General features: G+C 38.2%; 2 pseudogenes; both read left to right on the forward strand.

Annotated features, from left to right (window-relative positions):
• The window catches only part of LOC100976066 (uncharacterized), a 27,294-nt pseudogene extending 14,757 nt beyond the window's left edge, over positions 1-12,537 (forward strand).
• On the forward strand, positions 11,935-13,141 carry LOC100975729 (heterogeneous nuclear ribonucleoprotein A1-like; annotated as a pseudogene).
• The last annotated feature ends 5,890 nt before the right edge of the window (positions 13,142-19,031 follow it).

The following is a 19,031-nucleotide window of genomic DNA, read 5'->3' on the forward strand; positions in this document are numbered from 1 at the left end:
AAACAAGGGGGGCTGGGTGAGGTGCCTCACACGTGTAATCCCAGCACTTTGGGAGGCCAAGGATCACCTGAGGTCAGGAGTTCAAGACTAGATTGGCCAACATGGTGAAGCCCCATCTCTACTAAAAATAAAAAATTACCTAGGTGTGGTGGCAGACGCCTGTAATCCCAGCTACTTGGGAGGCTGAGGCATGAGAATCGCTTGAACCTGGGAGGCAGAGGTGGCAGTGAGCTGAGATTATGCCACTGTACTCCAGCCTGGGGGATAGAGCAAGACTCTGTCTCCAAAAATACAAGGAGAACCTTCCTTTTAACTCTGGGCCATTCTTTGTTGCACATGCCTCCAAAGCAGCTCAGCTTGGGTAAATCTCACAAAGTCCCACTTGACTGTGTCTGCTTTTAGCCTCTCCAAACAGGTTCAAAATCAGCCAAAAAAGAAGACATGCCATCCTATCTCTATTCATCAGCTCAACACAAAAGATCCCATTTGTGTGTGTGGCCAAAACTGCCCTTCTCCCTGCTCCCCTAAGTGAAGTAAGGATGTGAAGAAGCCATGGATTGGGTAGGAAGCTTTGAAAATGGCATCTTCCAAGGTTAACTAATTAGAAGATATTTTGCTTGTCATGTCACTCAAGCTCAAGCAGAAGATAGGCTCTAGTCATTATGTGGTGATATAAGCATAAAAATAGAATAAGTTTAAATTGAAACAAGTGGTGTTTATGAAGGGTTATGAGCTTCTAACTAATGAGTTAACAAAAAGTATAGAATAATTGGATTGTTAATTAGCACCAGGGGTCAGTTGCATCACCAAATAAAAAAGAGGTCCATTCATGTATTCCAAAACGATAAATTTCCTAAATGTCCTACAGAGGTTTGCTAAGCACACAGACTGAGGTAATGAAACTCTGGTGGTTCCAGCAAAGGCAATAAAGTACCAATAAGAACATATATGTTGTTTAAAACCCTAATATGACAGATCAATCTACCCCAATATAGGGTAATGTATTATATCATCTTGACCAAGTGAGACTTTAAAATACATTATTTCAGAAAACAAACACCAAGTTCTGGGGGCAAACTAAAATCTAGAGAAAGGAGTTGACTTTAAAAAGTTTAAGCAACCTAACAACAAAGTTTAATAATAAGAAAGAGAGGCTATTGTCTTAGGCTTAAGTCACTTTAGAAGAAAAAACTGAATTTTGTGTAATCCCAGCACTTTGGGAGGCTGAGGTGGGAGAATCACGAGGTCAGGAGTTTGAGACCAGCCTGGCCAACATGGTGAAACCCCGTCTCTACTAAAAATACAAAAAATTAGCTGGATGTAGTGGTGGGTGCCTGTAATCCCAGCTACTCAGGAGGCTGAGGCAGAAGAATCACTTGAACCTGGGAGGCGGAGGTTGCAGTGAGCCGAGATCATGCCACTGCACTCCAGCCTGGGCGAGAGAGTGAGACTCCATCTAAAAAAAAAAAAGAAAAAAAATCCAGGACCCCAGGGAATTTGGGGTTGAGTAAAAATTACTACCCAGAAGGTATCCAACTAATAGTACTGAAACATTAGGAAGAAATCAAAATATGTTTATCTCTAATCCTAGAAAGGTATAAAAACAACTTTAAGGAAGAAATAAATTCACCACATGGTACTTGATGTTTGGAATAGCTTAAGGTTAAATGTTGTAATAAGTTTTGTTGTTTTATCTACAAAATGCATTTTGTGTATTTTGTATTTTAGGGTGTTGAAATGTTCAAAAGAATCAGACATACTAAATTTGCAATTGCTGTTTAAAGGAATTTAATCAAATTTTGTATCAATACCTAAATGCTCACTCCACTGACATTAAGGTTCATATAATTGTGAGTGTTCCTCTCTATGCAAAAACTCTCTCAGATATTAAAGGCTAATCTACATGCCAGCAAACTCAGTCTCTGCAGAGAGAAGGACCGTGACTCAAAATGCACCCTGTGTGCTGGGAAGATTTCTGTCTTAGTGTGCTTGGGCTGCTATATCAAGTACCACAGACTGGGGGATTTAAACAACAGAAATTTACTTGCTCACAATTATAGCAGCTAGAAGTCTGACATCAAGGTGTCGACAAGATTACTTTCTTCTGAAGTTTTTCTCCTTGGCTTGTAGATGGCCATCTTCTCTCTGTAGTAATACATGGTTTTTCCTCTGTGCCTATCTGTCTCCTAATGTGCTCCTCTTGTAAGGACACCTGTTATATTGGATTAGGGCCCACCCATATGAGCTCATTTTACCTTAGTTACCTCTTTACAGGCCCTGGCTCTATAGTCACATCTTTAAGGTACTGGATGGGTGTTAGGATTTCAACATACGTGTGAATTTTGGGGAGCACAATTCAGCTCATAATGATTTCCAAGAACCAAGAGACTGAGGGCTCAAACATGGTGGGCAGAAGAACCCAGCCTTGGAAAGGATCTGCGATGGAAACTCTGGGGGTATAGAAAAGGAATTGAATGATATGAGGAGCAGAAATCAGAGAGGAGGGTGTATTCTGAGGAAGCGAGAGAGGAGCCCCAAGGGTTGTGGTACAGAGGCCCCTGTCTGCACATTGGTCATCATAATCTCAATGCCCAGATTGTACTCAAGAACAATTCAATCAGAATGTCTGGGGGTGAAACCTGGGCATCAGTAACTTTTAAAGCTCCCCAAGTGATTCCAACTGTGCAGCCAAGGTTGAAAACCTAAAGGTTTGATCACAAGCCCTTCAGCTCCAGTACCCTACACAAAGAAAGTTAGACTAGAGGATGGAACTTTCTGACCTCTTGCTCTGCAAAAGGTGGGGATGAATGGCCCCCACAGCCACACCATAGTAAATGGCAGGTGTCTTGATCATCTTCACTCTGACCCAGAGGGTCGTCTGAAAGAGCCTCTGGTTGTAATGACTCCTACTAAGGAATACTAAATCTGACATTCCTGTCTCCCTTGACTCTAGGCACTTTACCCCTGATCTTGAGCTTCAGGGTTTTTCCATAGCTGTGTCCAACCCCCACCCACACTCTCCCCACCCTCTATCCCCAAAAAGAAAGAAAAAGAGGAAGTGGGAAAGTGTGTTTAATATATTTGCAGATGTACATATTCACAAATATGTTGGGAATGTTTGAGCCATGTTAATTGGGTGAATACTTTGACCCAATCCTTCAGGAATATTGAATCATGGGAATACTGTACTTAGAACAACACAATATTACCATGGGCCTCTCTGCCCTGCGCAAATATTAGTCTTTAACTGGAATGACCAAAAACAGATGTTTCATATCTAGAATGTTTTCTCACAGAGAGTTTCAATAGAAATATTTTAGCCCCTCAGATACATCCAAATAAAATATTTGGTCTTGAAACATTCTATTTTAAAAGTCAGTGAGTTGTGGCTTCATTATAGCAGAAGAAGCATGAATCAGAGACCTGTTTTCATTTGTCACCTTCAGGATAAGCAAGAGTGAACAGTGAAAAGTGATAAAATTCTGAACTCTTGTGATTCGGAGATGATTTTTTTAAAAACATGCATCCCTCATGTAATGAACCTGAGAAATGCCAGTGACATTTGCTATAAAACATGCATGGTGCCTCCTTTCATGCTTATTTGCATTATAAAACCAGAAGTGACTTTTGATTAGAAAAAATTGTCCCTGGGATATACTAAAACCATTGCATGTAGCCAAATTTTAGTCACACCTTCAAAGAAACATGTATCACTTTTAAAAAGACCTAATATGGCCAAAATGTTAGTATTATTGATATGGCATATTCAAAATAAACTACAGGAAAAAAACATGGAAAGTAAAAATATTATACAACAATGCCTCTCAAATTTTAATTTGCATAAGAACCACCTGGGGGATCTTGCTAATTCTGATTCTGGGAGGGCCCAATATTCTGCATTTCTAACAAGCTCCCAGGGAATGCTGTTGCTGCCAGTCTCTGGCAAAGGCTCTGAAAGCTTGATTTCTTCCGTATTAATTATGCCCACTCTAAAGGTAAAGCCTTGGTTCTTCGCTAACATTTTCATCAGCTTTGAACAGTCCTGACAGTTACAACTTTATATTACCAACCCTCTTTTTTTTTTCCCAAACTCCTGCGGGATCTCTTCTTGAACAAATTTCCCCTTACCATCACTGTTTTACTTGATTATATGGCCTATAAGGACAAAAACTGCATAAGGTTTATGAACTCTCATTATTAATGAGCAAACAGACTTCTCCCCAGTGTAGGATTGAAAGTCTACTAGTAAGGAAATGTTTAGCAATGATCACCACATCACCTCCTGTAATGGTAATGGCAACTCCTGCTGACTACTTACTACTATTTGTCAGACATAATGGTGATTTATTTAAGTCATCTTAATTAAATGTTAAAATAAATCAATGAAGTATTTATTTTATTTAGCAAACACTTATATAATGCTTTCTACATACAGGCATTATTTTGAGTGCTTTACAAATATTCACTCAATTAATCCACATAAATCATATAAGGTGTTACTCATCTTACAGATAAGAAAGTTAAGGCATGGAGAAGGTGAGTACTTGCCTAAAGTTATTTAGTTAGGAGATGGTTTGACTGAACCTACGTAGTTTGGCACTTAATCATCTTCCTAAACAGAGGAAGGAGCGGGTCGCTCTGTCGCTCAGGCTGGAGTGCAGTGGCACTATCTCGGCTCACTGCAAGCTCCGCCTCCCGGGTTCACGTCATTCTCCTGCCACAGCCTCCCGAGTAGCTGGGACTACAGGCACCCGCCACCACGCTTGGCTAATTTTTTGTATTTTTAGTAGAGACGGGGTTTCACCATGTTAGCCAGGATGGTCTCAATCTCCTGACCTCGTGATCCGCCCGCCTCGGCCTCCCAAAGTGCTGGGATTACACGCATGAGCCACCGCGCCCGGCCAATAATCACATTTCTAACAGATCACCTAAGAACACTGGAATTCAACAAAGAAATGACAGTAGACACCTAAGACAAAGGAGAGGGGAGTGAGGTAGTCAGCTCAGGGATGACAGGATCAGTTGGGAGTCTGCAGAGGCTCCTCAATGTGGGGAAAGAGTAAGTGACTCCCAGTGATCTACATTCTCACTGCAGACTCTCCCAATCCTAGCCATGGGAGAGCCCCTCAACTCATGAGGGCCCTGAGACTAACATAGGGATCTGCCTGGAGACTGCATAACAGGATTGCTTCAGAGAGGGGTCCCACAGATGCCTGGAGTCCTAAGCAGCTACAGCAAAGTGCCATTTTGAGAGTCCAGCTCCCACCAGCCTGCATCCTGCCCTGGGGCTCAGTAGCCCTTTCATCTCCATATCCATAGAGCCCCACTGACATACCTTGCATGCAGCCAGGTGCTGCTGCTAGTTGCTGCCACCAGGGCTGAAGTGCAAACTATTGGGAGCAACCCTGCCACTCCCAGTAGCATGGCTGCTTTGAAAGCACCCTGAGGACAGGCTATCCTCCTTAAATCTGCCACCAAGGGCCCAAGTTTGTATGCCCCCCTGCCACACATTTAAGACTGCAGCCACTGAAAGCAACCCTGCTCTTCACAGGAGCAGAGTTGCAGCATAGCCGCAGCTTCCCCCTACTTGAGCATTTCAGCCAGAGGCCTGGTGATCATCTCACCCCTGCCTACCACAGCTAGCACCTGCATGCATCTCTAAGGGGCCTGAGGACAGGTCTACATGGCCCAGCTCGTATCCACCAGTGCCCAGGCACGCCATTCAGGAACCTGGGGATCTCCCTTCCCCGTCTACCACCATTGGCATGTGAGGACTCCTCTTGGAGGCCAGAGAACAGACCACCCAACCTGCTGCTAGTATCATAGCTGGCACTCACCCATGTGTATCACCTTCAGGCCTGGGGACTGGCTCACCCAGCCTATCACAGCCACCGTCAACATCACTTGGGAACCAGAGAATTGTCCCACTACTGCTACTGTCATTGGCCACACTACACCCACTGCCTAGAGGCCCAAGGACCCACCCACCTGCCTGACCCACCACTGCCACTACTGGCTCCCAAGTAAGCAGCCTGGAGGCCCAAGAATTGGCTCACCTGTACCTGCTAAAAACAATGCCAGTATATACTTCCCTGGGAGCGAAGGACAGGCATGCTTGGCATGCTGCCGCCACCATTGGGACCCAATGGCTGGCCCACCTGATGTCCCTGTCTCCAACAAAACTTCACCACTCCCTCCGTTAATGATTACACCCTAAGCCACTGAGGGAATTACAGACACTCTTGACACTGTTTATAGGCAAAGAAATCAAAAAGAGACTACACTATTGCATACACCCTAATTCAAAGTCAAAGTACCCTACCAACCAATGCGACAGGGACATCATCAGGAAAAAGTCCTCTGCTATGAAAGCAAATTCAAAGAATTGGAAGAAGTGACCATTATACCAGATGCACAGATATCAACATGAGAACACAGGAAACATGAAAAGGCAAGGAAATATGACACCTCCAGAGGAACACAATAATTCTCCAGCAACAGATTCCAATGAAAAAGAAATTTATGAAATCTCAGAAAAATAATTCAAAATGGTTCAAAATAATATTTAAAAAGCTCAGTGAGACATAAGAGAACTCAGAAAAACAATACAAAGAAATCAGAAAATTCAGGACATAAATGAGAAATTTACTAAAGACATAGATATCATAAAAAGAACCAAACATAAATTTAGTAATGCAAGAATTTATTGAATAAAATACAAAATACATATGAAAGCTTTAACAATAGATTAGACCAAACAGAAGAAATTATTTCAGAACTTGAAAAAGGTTTTTTGTTTGTTTGTTTGTTTGTTTTTGAGATGGAGTTTTGCTCTTGTTGCCCAGGCTGAAGTGCAATGGTGTGATCTCGGCTCACTGCAACCTCTAACTCCCGGGTTCAAGTCATTCTCCTGTCTCAGCCTCCCAAGTAGCTGGGATTACAGGCACATGCCACCACGCCCAGCTAATTTTTGTATTTTTAGTAGAGACAGGGTTTCATCATATTGGTCAGGCTGGTCTCGAACTCCTAACCTCAGGTGATACAACCACCTTGGCCTCCCAAAGTGCTGGGATTACAGGCGTGAGCCACCATGCCCAGCCAAAAAAGGGTCTTTTAAAATCACCTAGTCAGACAAAAATAAAGAAAAAAGAATGAACAAAGCCTATGTGACATATGGAACACCATAAGGCAACCAAATTATTTGGATTTTTGATGTCCCACAAGGTGAAGAGAAAATAAAAGGGATAGTAAACCTACTTAATGAAATTTAGCTAAAAACTTCCCAAATCTAGCAAGAAATTTAGATACCTAGACACAGAAAGCTCAGAGATTTCCAAACAGATAAAATTCAAAAAGGTCTTCTCCACAGCACATTATAGTCAAACTGTCAAAAGTCAAGGATGAAGAGAGAATTGTAAAAATAGCAGGAGAAAAGTATATAGTTACTTATGAGGGAAGCCTCATCAGACCAATGGCAGATTTCTTAGCAGAAACTTTATAGCTCAGGAGAGAATGAGATTATATATTCAAAATTCTGAAAGGAAAAAAAAATTGTCGGCCAAAGATATTATACCCGGCAAAGTTATCCTTCATAAGTGAAGGAGAAATAAAGTCTTTCCTATAGAAGCAAAAGCTAAAGGAAGTCTTCACCATTAGACTGGTCCTACAAGAAATACTTGACCAGATGTGGTGGTGCATACCAATAGTCATAACTACCAGGGAGGCTGAGCCAAGAGGATCACTTGTGCCCAGGAGTTCAAGGCCAGCCTGGGCAACATAGCAAGACACTTATCTCTTAAAAAACAAAAACAGAAAGAAAATTTTAAAAGAAAGAAAAAGAAATGCGTAAGGAAATCCCACATGTGGAAGCAAAAGATGATATCTATCCTCATTAAAACATACAAAAGTATAAAATGCACTGGAGAGCAAACACATAAATAAGTAAGAAAAAGAATTCAAATGTTCTTACTACACAAAACCACCAAACCACAATGATAAATAGTAAGAGAGAGCGAAAAGAACAAAGGATATACACAACAACCAGAAATCAATTAATAAAATGACAGGAATAGCCCTCACATAGCAATAAAAAGTTTGAATGTAAGTGAATTAAACTGTCCATTTAAAAGATATAGAGTGGCTGAATGAATTAAAAAACATGACTCAACTACATGCCACCAAGAAACTCATCTCTCCTGTAAAGACACATATAGACTGAAAATAAAGGGATAGAAAAAGATATCCCATGCAAACAGAAACCAAAAATAAGCAGGAATAGCTATAGTTATCTCAGACAAAACAGACTTTAAAGTGAAAAACAGTAAAAAGAGACAAAGAAGGTCATTATATAATGATGAGATCAACTCAGCAAGAGGATATAATTATACTAAACATATATGCACCCAGTACCAGAACACCCAGACAGATAGCAAATATTAGATCTAAAGGGAGAGATAAACTCCAACACAATAATAGTTGGGGACTTCAACATCCCATTCTCAGTATTAGACAGATCATCTAGACAGAAAATTAACAAAGAAACATTGAGTTTAAGCTGCACATTAGACCAGATGGACCAAACAGACAGAGAACACTTCATCCAACAGCTATAGAATACACATTCTTCTCATCAACACATGGAATATTCTCCAGGATAAGCCATATATTAGGACACAAAACAAGTCTCAACAGATTTTTAAAAATTGTAATCATATCAAGTATCTTCTCAGACCACAATGGAATAAAACTAGAAATCAGTAAGAAGAGGAACTTTGGAAACTGTACAATTATATGGAAATTTAAAAACATGCTCCTAAATGACCACTGGGTCAAGGAAGAAATTAGGAAGAAGTTCAAAAAAATTGAAACAAATGAAAATCAAAGCACAATATGCCAAAACCTATGGGATAAAACCAAAGCAGTGATAAGAATGAATTTTATAACAATAAATCTGACATCAAAAAAGTCGAAGGATCCCCAGTAAGTTCTAATAATTCACCTTAAGAAACTAGAAGAGCAAGAAAAGAAGGAAAGAAATAATAAAGATCAGAGCAGAACTAAATGAAATAGACTACAAAACCATACAAAGGATCAACACACTGAAAAGTCTGTTTTTTGAAAGGATAAACAAAATCAACAAACCACTAGTTAGACTAAGAAAAAAAAAAGACACAAATAGAATCAGAAATGAAAAAGGAGACATTACGACTGTTGTCACAGAAATGCATAAGATAATCAGAGATTGCTATGAACAACCATACACTAACAAACTAGGTAATTGTGAGGAAATAGATGAATTCATGGACACATATGACCTATCAAGACTGAATCATAAAGAGAGAAACTGAACAGACCAATTACAAGTAATGAGATTGATTCAGTATCAAAAGTCTCCCCACAAAGGAAAGTCCAGGACTGGATATCTTCACTGCCAAATTTTGCCATAATTACAAGGAAGAACTAACACCTCAAACAATTCCAAAAATTGAAGAGGAAGGACTTCTCCATAGCTTATTCTATGAAGCTGGCATTGCCCTGATATCAAAACCAGACAAGTTTGCAATAAAAAAGAAAATTACAGACCAATATCCTTGATGAATTTAAATGCAAAATTCCTCAACAAATATGACCCCCAAAAATCCAGCAGTACACCATGATCAAGTGGTATTTATCTCATGGATACAAGTACAGTTCAACATACACACATCAACAGAATAAAGGACAAAAACTATGTGATCATCTCAATAAAAGCAGAAAAAGCATTTGATAAAATTTAACATCTCTTCATGATAAAAAAAGAAAAACCTCCTCAAATTGGGTATAGAAGGAACATACCTCAAAATAATAAAGGCCAAATATGACAGGTAACACCATACTAAATGGAAAATTGAAGGCCTTTAGATCTGGAACAAGACAAGGGTGACCACTTTCACCACTCCTATTGAACATAGTACTGGAAGTCCTAGACAGAACAATCAGGCATGAAAAAGAAATAAAAGGCATCCAACTTGGAAAAGTGGAAGTCAAACTGCTCCTCTTTTCGGATGACATGATCTTATATCTAGAAAAGCCGAAAGCCTCCACCAAAAAACTCTTAGATCTGATGAATAAATTTGGTAATACTGCAGGATACAAAATCGACATACAAAAATTAGTAGCATTAATATACAACAATATCGAGCCAGCTGAAAAAGAAATAAAAAAGTGATCCCATTTATAATAGCTATAAAATAATGAAATATGTGGGAATAAATTTAACTAAGGAAGTGAAAGACCTCTATAATGGAAACTAGTGAACTACGATGAAATAAATTAAAGAGGACACAAACAAATGGACAGACATCATATGCTCATGAATTGGAAGAATTAATATCATTAAAATGGCCATGCTGCCCAAAGCAATCTACAGGTTCCATGCAATTCTTATGAAAATACCAATGCTATTTTCAGAAATAGAAAAAACAATCCTAAAATTCATATGGAACCAAAAAAGAACCCAAAAAACCAAAGCAATCCTAAGCAAAAAGAACAAATCTGGAGGCATCATTATAAGGCTATAGTAACAAAAATAACATGGTATTGGTGACACATAGACCAATGGAACATAATAAGAAATCTAGAAATTAATTTATGTATTTACAGCCAACTGATTTTCAACAAAGATGCCAAGAACAGACATTGGAGAAGGAACATCTTCTTCAATCATAGTGCTTGGATATCTATATGCAAATAATGAAACTGGACCCCTATCTCTCACCATAGATGAAAAATAAACTTGAAATGGATTAAACACTTAAAATATAAGACCTGCAACTATAAAACTACTAACAGATAATATAGGGGAAACACTTCAGGACACTGGTTTAGGCAAGATTTTATGAGTAAGACTTCAAAAGCATAAGCAATGAAAACAACAAATAGACAAATGGAACTTAACTAAACTAAAAAGCTTCTGCAGAGAAAAAATAACAGAGTGATCAGACAACCTTCAGAAAAAGAGAAAATATTTGGAAACTATGCATGCAACAGGAGACTGATATTCAGAATTTACAAAGAACTCAAACAACTCATCAATAACAAGAAAAACCCCAAATAATCTCATTAAATAGTGGGCAAAGGATATTAACAGATATTTTTCAAAATAAGACATACAAATGGCCAAGAGGCATATACAAAATGCTCAACATCACTAATCATCAGGGAAATTAAAACCATGATGAGCTATCATCTTGTACCAGTCAGAATGGCTATTATTAAAAAGACAAAAAATAACAGATGACAAGGATATAGAGAAAAGGGAATGCCAGTCACTGTTGGTGGGAATTTAAATTAGTACAACCTCTTTGGAAAACTGTATGGAAATGTATCAAAGAACTAAAAATAGAACAGCCATTTGATCCAGCAATTCCACTACTGGGTATCTACCCAAAAGAAAATAAATCATTGTATCAAAAAGATACCTACACTTGCATGTTTATCACAGCACAAAATTACAATCACTATAGCATAGATGTGGAATCACTTAAGTGTCCATCAATGGATGAATGGATAAAGAAAATGTGGTATATATACACAATGGAATACTATACAGCCATAAAAAAGAAATCATGTCTTTTTTAGCAACATGGATAGAACTGGAGGCCATTGTCTTAAGTGAAATAAGTCAGACACAGAAAGACAAATACTGCATGTTCTCACTTACAAATGGAAGCTAAATAATGTATATACGTGGACTGAGAGACAATGGAACCTGGGAAGGGTGGAAGAGTGTGAGAGGGTAGATGATGAGAATTTACTTAACAGGTACAATATACATTATTTGGGTGACGGATACACTAAAAGCCCTGACTTCACCACTTCACAATATATCCATGTAACAATATTGCACTTGTATTTCTTAAATGTATAAAAACAAACAAATAATAAATGAGATATATGTTTGTTAGCTTACTCTTTTCTGTCTGTGGAAAAAGTATCATTAAGTATCTTCCCACTGCCATCTGTCTAATTCTGCCATCTGCCATCTGCCACTCTAAGTCAGGGTCTCCTAAAGAGACCAAACAGCTGTGGAAGGCCTTCATCAAAGGCTTGGTGAAACAACCAACGGGAGTCTGAGGAGCCACTGTGAGCAATGGGAAACACTCACAGAATGTGTGGTAACGAGAGATCCAAACACCTAGCGCTCCAGGAGCTTTGGGTTTGTCACCTATGCCAATTTAGAGGAGGGGAATGCAGCCATGAATCAAGGCCACACAAAGTAGATGGAAGAGTTGTGGAAACAAAGGGAGTTGTCTCAAGCGAAGATTCCCAAAGACTAGGTGCCCACTTAACTGTGAGAAAGATATTTGTTGGTGCTATTAAAGGAGACATTGAAGAGCATCACCTAAGAGATTATTTTGAACAGAATAGGAAAATTTAAATGATTGAAATCATGGCTGTCTGAGGCAGTGGCAAGAAAAAGGGCTTTGCTTTTGTAACCTTTGACAACCGTGACTCTGTGGATAAGACTGTCATTCAGAAACACCATACTGTGAATGGATATAATGGGGAAGTAAGGAAAGCGCTTTTAAAGCAAGAGATGGCTTCACGAAGCCAAAGAGGTCACAGTGGTTTTGGAAACTTTGGTAGTAGCTGTGAAGGTGGTTTTGGTGGAAATGACAATTTTGGTCATGGAGGAAACTTTAATGGTTGTGTAGGCTTTAGTGGCAGCTGTGGTGGTGGTGGATATGGTGGCAGTGGGCATAGTTATAATGAATGCTGTAATGTTGGTGCTTATGGAGGAGGAAGCCCTGGTTACTCTGGAGGAGGAAGCAGAGGCTACAGAAGTGGTGAACAGGGTTATGGAAACCAGGGCAGTGGCTATGGCAGGATTGGCACCTATGACTGCTATAACAATGGAGGAGGCAGAGGCAGCATTAGTGCTAGCAGTGGAAGCAATTTTGGAGGTGGCAGAAGCTACAATGATTTTGGCAATTACAACTGTCAGTCTTCAAATTTTGAATCCATGAAGGGAGAAAACTTTGGAGGCAGAAGTTCTGGTTCCTATGGTGGTGGAGGCCAATACTTTGCCAAACCATAAAACCAAGGCAGCTATGGTGGTTCCAGTAGCAGCAATAGCTACAGCAGTAGCAGAAGATTTTAGTTACTGCCAGGAAACAAAGCTTAGCAGTAGAGGAAAGCTAGAGAAGTGATAAGGAAGCTATAGGTTACAAGAGATTTGTGAACTGGGCCAAGCACAGTGGTGGCAGGGCCTAGCTACCACACACACAAAAAAAGGGACATGTTTTAGACAATACTCATCTGTATTAGAAAAAAACTTGAGGACTGTAGTTGTGACTAATTGTATAACAGCTTAATGTTTCTGTTCTGTGGAAAGTGTAAAGCATCCCAACAAAAGGGGTTTAATGTAGATTTTTTCCACTCATGCTGTTGATTGCCAGATGTAATAGTCTGTCTGAACATGATGCTGAATAAATATGTCTTTTTTAAAAAGTGAATGGTGCTGGGAAAACTGGATATCCATATGCAAAAGAATGTTCCCCTATTTCTCACCATACACAAAAATCAACTCAAAATATGTTAAAGACGCAAGTGTAAGTCCCAAAACTATAAAGCTACTAGCAGAAAATATAGGGGAATCACTTCAGGACATTGGTCTAGGGAAATATTTTATGCCTAAGACCCCAAAAGCACAAGTATCAAAAACAAAAACAAAAACAGACAAGTGGAACTTGATTAAACTAAAAAGTTTCTGCACAGCAAAAGAAACAATCAATAAAGAGAAAATCTCTTGAATGGGAGAAAATATTTGCAAACTATTCATTCAGTCAGAGACTAATATCCAGAATATACAAGGAACTCAAACAACTCAACAATAAACCAAACAATCCCATTAAAAAGTGGGCAAAAGACATGAATAGATATTTTTAAAAATAAGACACAGAAAAGGTCAACAGGTATATGAAAAAATACTCAATATTCCTAATCATCAAGGAAATGCAAATTAAAATCACAATGAGATATCATCTTACCCCAGTTAAATAGGCTGTTATTAAAAAGACAGAAAATAACAGATGCTGGTGAGGATATGGAGAAAAGGGAATTCTTATGCACTGTTGATAGGAATAAAAACTAGTACAACCACTATGAAAAACAGTATGGAGATTTATCAGAAAAACTAAAAATAGAACTATAATATGATCCAGCAATCCCACTACTGGGTATTTATCCAAAGGAAAAGAAATCAGTGTATCAGAAAGATACCTGTACCGTCATGTTTACAGCAGAACTATTCACAATAGTCAATATATGGAATATATGGAATCAACCTAAGTGTCTCTCAACAGGTGAATGGATAAAGAAAGTGTGCTATATTTACATAATGGAATGCTATTTGGCCATAAAAATAATAAACACATGTTATTTGCAGCAACATGGATAGAACTGGAGGTTACTATGTTAAGTGAAATTAAGCTTGGCACAGAAAAACAAATATCACATAATCACATGTTCTCACTCATCTATGAGAGCTACAGAAGTTGATCTCATGGAGATTGAGAGTTGAATGATAGTTACGAGAAGCTGGGAAGGGTGTTGGGGGTTGGAAGAATGAATAGAGTTTGGTCAGTGAGTAAAAACATGCAGTTAGATGAAGAAATAAGTTCTAATGTTTGATAACAGAGTAGGGTGATTATAGTTAACAACAATATATTGTATCTTTCAAAACAGCTAGAGGAAAGGACTTGAAATATTCCCAACACATAAAAATGATAAATACTTGAGGTGATAGGTACCCTAAATACCCTGACTTGATCATTACACATTCTGTGCACGTAACAAAATATCACATGTACCCCATAAATGTGTACAGGTATTACGTATCAATTAAAAATAAAGTGGCAAGTTAATTTTTGACTAGGCTGTTTCCTAGAGAAAATAACTAATTTTGATAATGATAGACCACACTATGGTCTGAATTTTGGGTTTGCCCTCCTGGCGGCCTACTGAACAACTGACAAATTATGTGAGTTATATAAAGTATTAATTGCTTCAAAAATAAGATTTCAACTAGGAAAAAGAAGGATTAACGCTATTTGATAAAAATATTTTTCTTTCCAAAATCTGACAGATTATGACATGTGATATTTTATTTTGATGAACAGTGTATAAAACTATGATGGTTCAGACTAGATTTTTAAGTACAAATGTTTCATATTCATGACTATATTTCGCTGTTTGTGTTCCATTACATTATCAATAATGAGGTCAGTTTGGGGAATCAGTAAGGATGTAAAACTAGAGAAAAACTTTTCAGAAGAATTTTGAAAATGTTTAAGAAGCATTGGTAATTTTTAATTTGTTTCTTCTCCAGTTGTTGTAGAAACCAGAATAACTACATGACAAAATGCAGGGTTTCATTTTACCTTCTTCTTTCTGGCTTTTTATTGTGATATTCTGTGGTTCAGAATTTTTTTAAATAGGCAAGAGTTCACATGTATACTGCATTTTAATAAAACAGGGAGAGTCCAAAATTGACTGTAGAAATTCTTTGTTTCAAGGGCTACCTGCAACCTACTCTCCTAAAGTAAGATTTTTCCTGGTTTCTTGGGTCCCTAATGTATTAAAAGTGCCCTATCTAGGGCAGTCTCTCTAGGTGATAGCTAACATTCCACAATTCTGAAAAGGGCCAAGAAGGTCTTCTCTAAAAGATACAAGCCTGAGATTTACAACCTTTTGTCCTATCTCTCCTCTCACAAACACCTCACTGCACATTTGGCATGCATAGAAAGCTCATGACCACAGACTGTTATTTCCAGATACAGAAATAATTAGAAATAAATTAGAAATAATTCTAGTTCTAGAGTATTTTATTTAGTATAGATAATTACAAGATTAGAGAGTCACATTACATAATTATTTTTGACATGGGCTAAAAGCTTTGTCTTTTTCAAGCTCTGCCAGTTTTATGGCCCCTTTACCTTGATGCAAGCCTCAAATATGACTGGTTGCTCTTGTTTTAACTAAGCATTAGCTCAATTTCAGGCTCTGTCCTGTAGGACCCATTTAGAGCCTGGAAATGGCAGTGCTCTTTTCACTTTGGGCTCCCAGTGAGCTCCATGGGCTTTAGGTCAAACCTGGTCTTGCAGACACCTTGATCCATTGTCCCTGAGCTTTGATTGTCCAGAAATGCTTTGGATCCTCCTCTGAGAACACTGGCTGATGCTGTGACACAATATCTACACCAAGTTTAAATAAATTGTTTGTCAATATGTGAAATGTTATTGATAAAATTGTACCAGTTCTAAAAAGCCCAGTAAGCAAGCCCCTTTTTGTGGAATTATGACCACCTGAAGAATGTGTGACATTGTCACATTCTCTAGCCTTTCAGCAAGCCCGGAGTTTGTGCATTCTAGATAATGTAATCCAGCTGACTTCTGTATGTGAATTATGAACATTAATACCTAATTACTATTTTTCTCTTTATGTCTTATCTAATGAAGAGTAATAAGGAAGATGAATTAGTAATTCTAGTTCATCTCTGTCTCATGGAGACTGACTATAAGTCAATCTCATAGTCAATCATAGGGTAGGGTGGGTGGGGAATCTCCACTCACAAAATACATGAGAGGTTGAGCTATAGAGTAAAGCCTAAAGTCAGCAAATGAGACCCACCCTGGGGTACATTCCTTGTCAATGGAAGTGTCTGATGACAGGGAGAGGTTACAGGAAGAAATGCCAAAGAAAGCTGTTTCTTCAGGTCTGTGCTGAGTCCAGTCTCAGACTATTAATGAGACATGGAAATTACTAAGTGATTTCCATATAAGCAAATTACTTGCTTATATGGAAAGCAAGATAATAAGTAGAACACAGGTTCCAAAAGTTTGGGTTGGCTATTATATTAAGACATTATGCTAAATGAGTTATGCTAAATGAAATATGCTAAATGAGTTTACCTTTGAACTTAGCTGGCACCATTTTGTCCTTGGCTAAGGTTGACCCTACAACATGGAAGGAGATCTGAGCGGTACCGTGATGATCTCAGTGGCTTTAGTGTCTACCAGTAACCATACTGCACAATTTTAGCATAATCATTGTCATCATGATCATCATCATCATTACTACTACTATTCAGAAGAGATGAGATATAGTAGAGTCACATAATATCACATAATATGTGCATATTGTGAGTCCAGTTCAACTACCTTCATGGAAATAAAACACTGTAAACATATTTGGCATGTGTATTCTTTATTATATTCTGTCCATCCTGCACACATAGCAAGAAGTTGTAAGTCCAAAGCCATGAATACTGTGTTTGATTCTTTTTAAGAGAAGATTGGATTATACGTAATCTTCTTATTACAGATTGATTTTAGAGTCTATGTTCTGGGTAAGACATGATTCTACTCTATAGTATAGATTCCTGTTAAGCAAATAAAATGTATTCTGTTTGTATTTTGTTTATCTTCACACATGGATTTATTATATTCATTTACTATAATAGTTATAAAAATAAGTTCTAAAGCAATATCCTAATTAATTATTCATTCTTCACGATTTATACTTATTCCTTGGAGGCAGAAGGGGTCCACTCTTCTTTCTGCCGTGAGGTGTTGGGAACCTGGGAGAACTCAGGACAGTGTGATGTTCACCTTGGTTGAGGAAAGGTGCCCAGTACAGTCAACAGGGATACCACACACTTGGTTTCCCTTATCACAAAAGTATTTTTCTTGGCTTCTAAACTTAATTTTATAAAAAAAAAAAAACCACATATAGAATGGGAAATGTGTTAAATAGTGAGAGTGGGTGAAATTTTTATTAGGTTTTCTAAAAAGAGACTGGAAAAGTTAGTACAAAAGGAACTAGCTGACTAGACAGAATAAACATGAATAGCATAGAGGGGAGAGGTCATGAAAAACACTGAAGACTTTGAAAAAGTTGCATGAATGTCCAGAAAGAGCCTCATCAATAGAATCTTTCATTGTGGAGATGAATTGCTAGGCAGGAATTACAGTCTTTCTCAGCCAGGTTGATGAATGGCATCATCTCAAATTATACAGCCCGTGAGACTGATTACCTTAGAGAGCCTAGACATGTACTGTTAGGAGCTGTGTCAGGGTCAACCCCCCACCACCAACTGGCAATTACACTGAAGCTTACATCCAAATTTACCTATAAACCTGTCAGAAATATATGTTTTGCAAAAATATATTTAAGAAGACAGGCATAAGATATATTGAATCAAAATATTGTTTCTACTTCTTTGGAAGACATAGAAGCCTTTAAAAAGATCTGCTTTATCTGCATTGCTCAGGTGATAGATACTCTCATCCATGTTAAGATAAAGCTTGATTGTTACAAGATGTATCTAGAGTCATGAGTCATAGGAACAGAGTCTGTCAGAGATTAGATCATATCTGTTACTCTTGGGAAAATGTGGAAGTTCTGCTTCTTTTAAAGAAATATAGGTTTTTCCTGCCTCACTGGTCAGCCTTTCCCAGTGCAGGGACACACACTCACGCTATTTGTACTGTGCCTTTCTCTCTAGAATAAGAACCAAAAACCTTTAACTCTGCAGAAAAATGATATTTAAACTATTCAGAGAAAACTAATGTGAGCAATATAATAAGATGATTGTCTCTGAGCAAAGTTATACTCCAGGAATATGACTGGGAAATTGTAAGCTGAAAACATTTACCTATTTTGCTTCTGTAGCCCCAAGAAGATGAACTAAAACAACAGTGAAATGCTATGAATCATTAAGAAGACATGGGAAATGAAAATAACCATTATCCTGCCAGTTTATTGAACCTAGAAATATCATGTGTTATTCTGGTCATTGCATTCAAAGAAATCAAATCATAGCAGGCTTGAAGAAGAGCAGGGGGGACTTCCATATACAGAAAGCACAGACCCTCCATTTCCCCTGAAAAAAGGCCTAGAGGGGGATAAGATTAAAATACATATAGCAGAGAAAGCTGTGACTAGATAAACACAAACTCACCAGGAGTAAGTCTCATGGGAAGTTTGAA

The sequence above is a fragment of the Pan paniscus genome, chromosome 2 (genome assembly GCF_029289425.2).
Source record: "Pan paniscus chromosome 2, NHGRI_mPanPan1-v2.0_pri, whole genome shotgun sequence".
Lineage (NCBI taxonomy): Eukaryota > Metazoa > Chordata > Mammalia > Primates > Hominidae > Pan > Pan paniscus.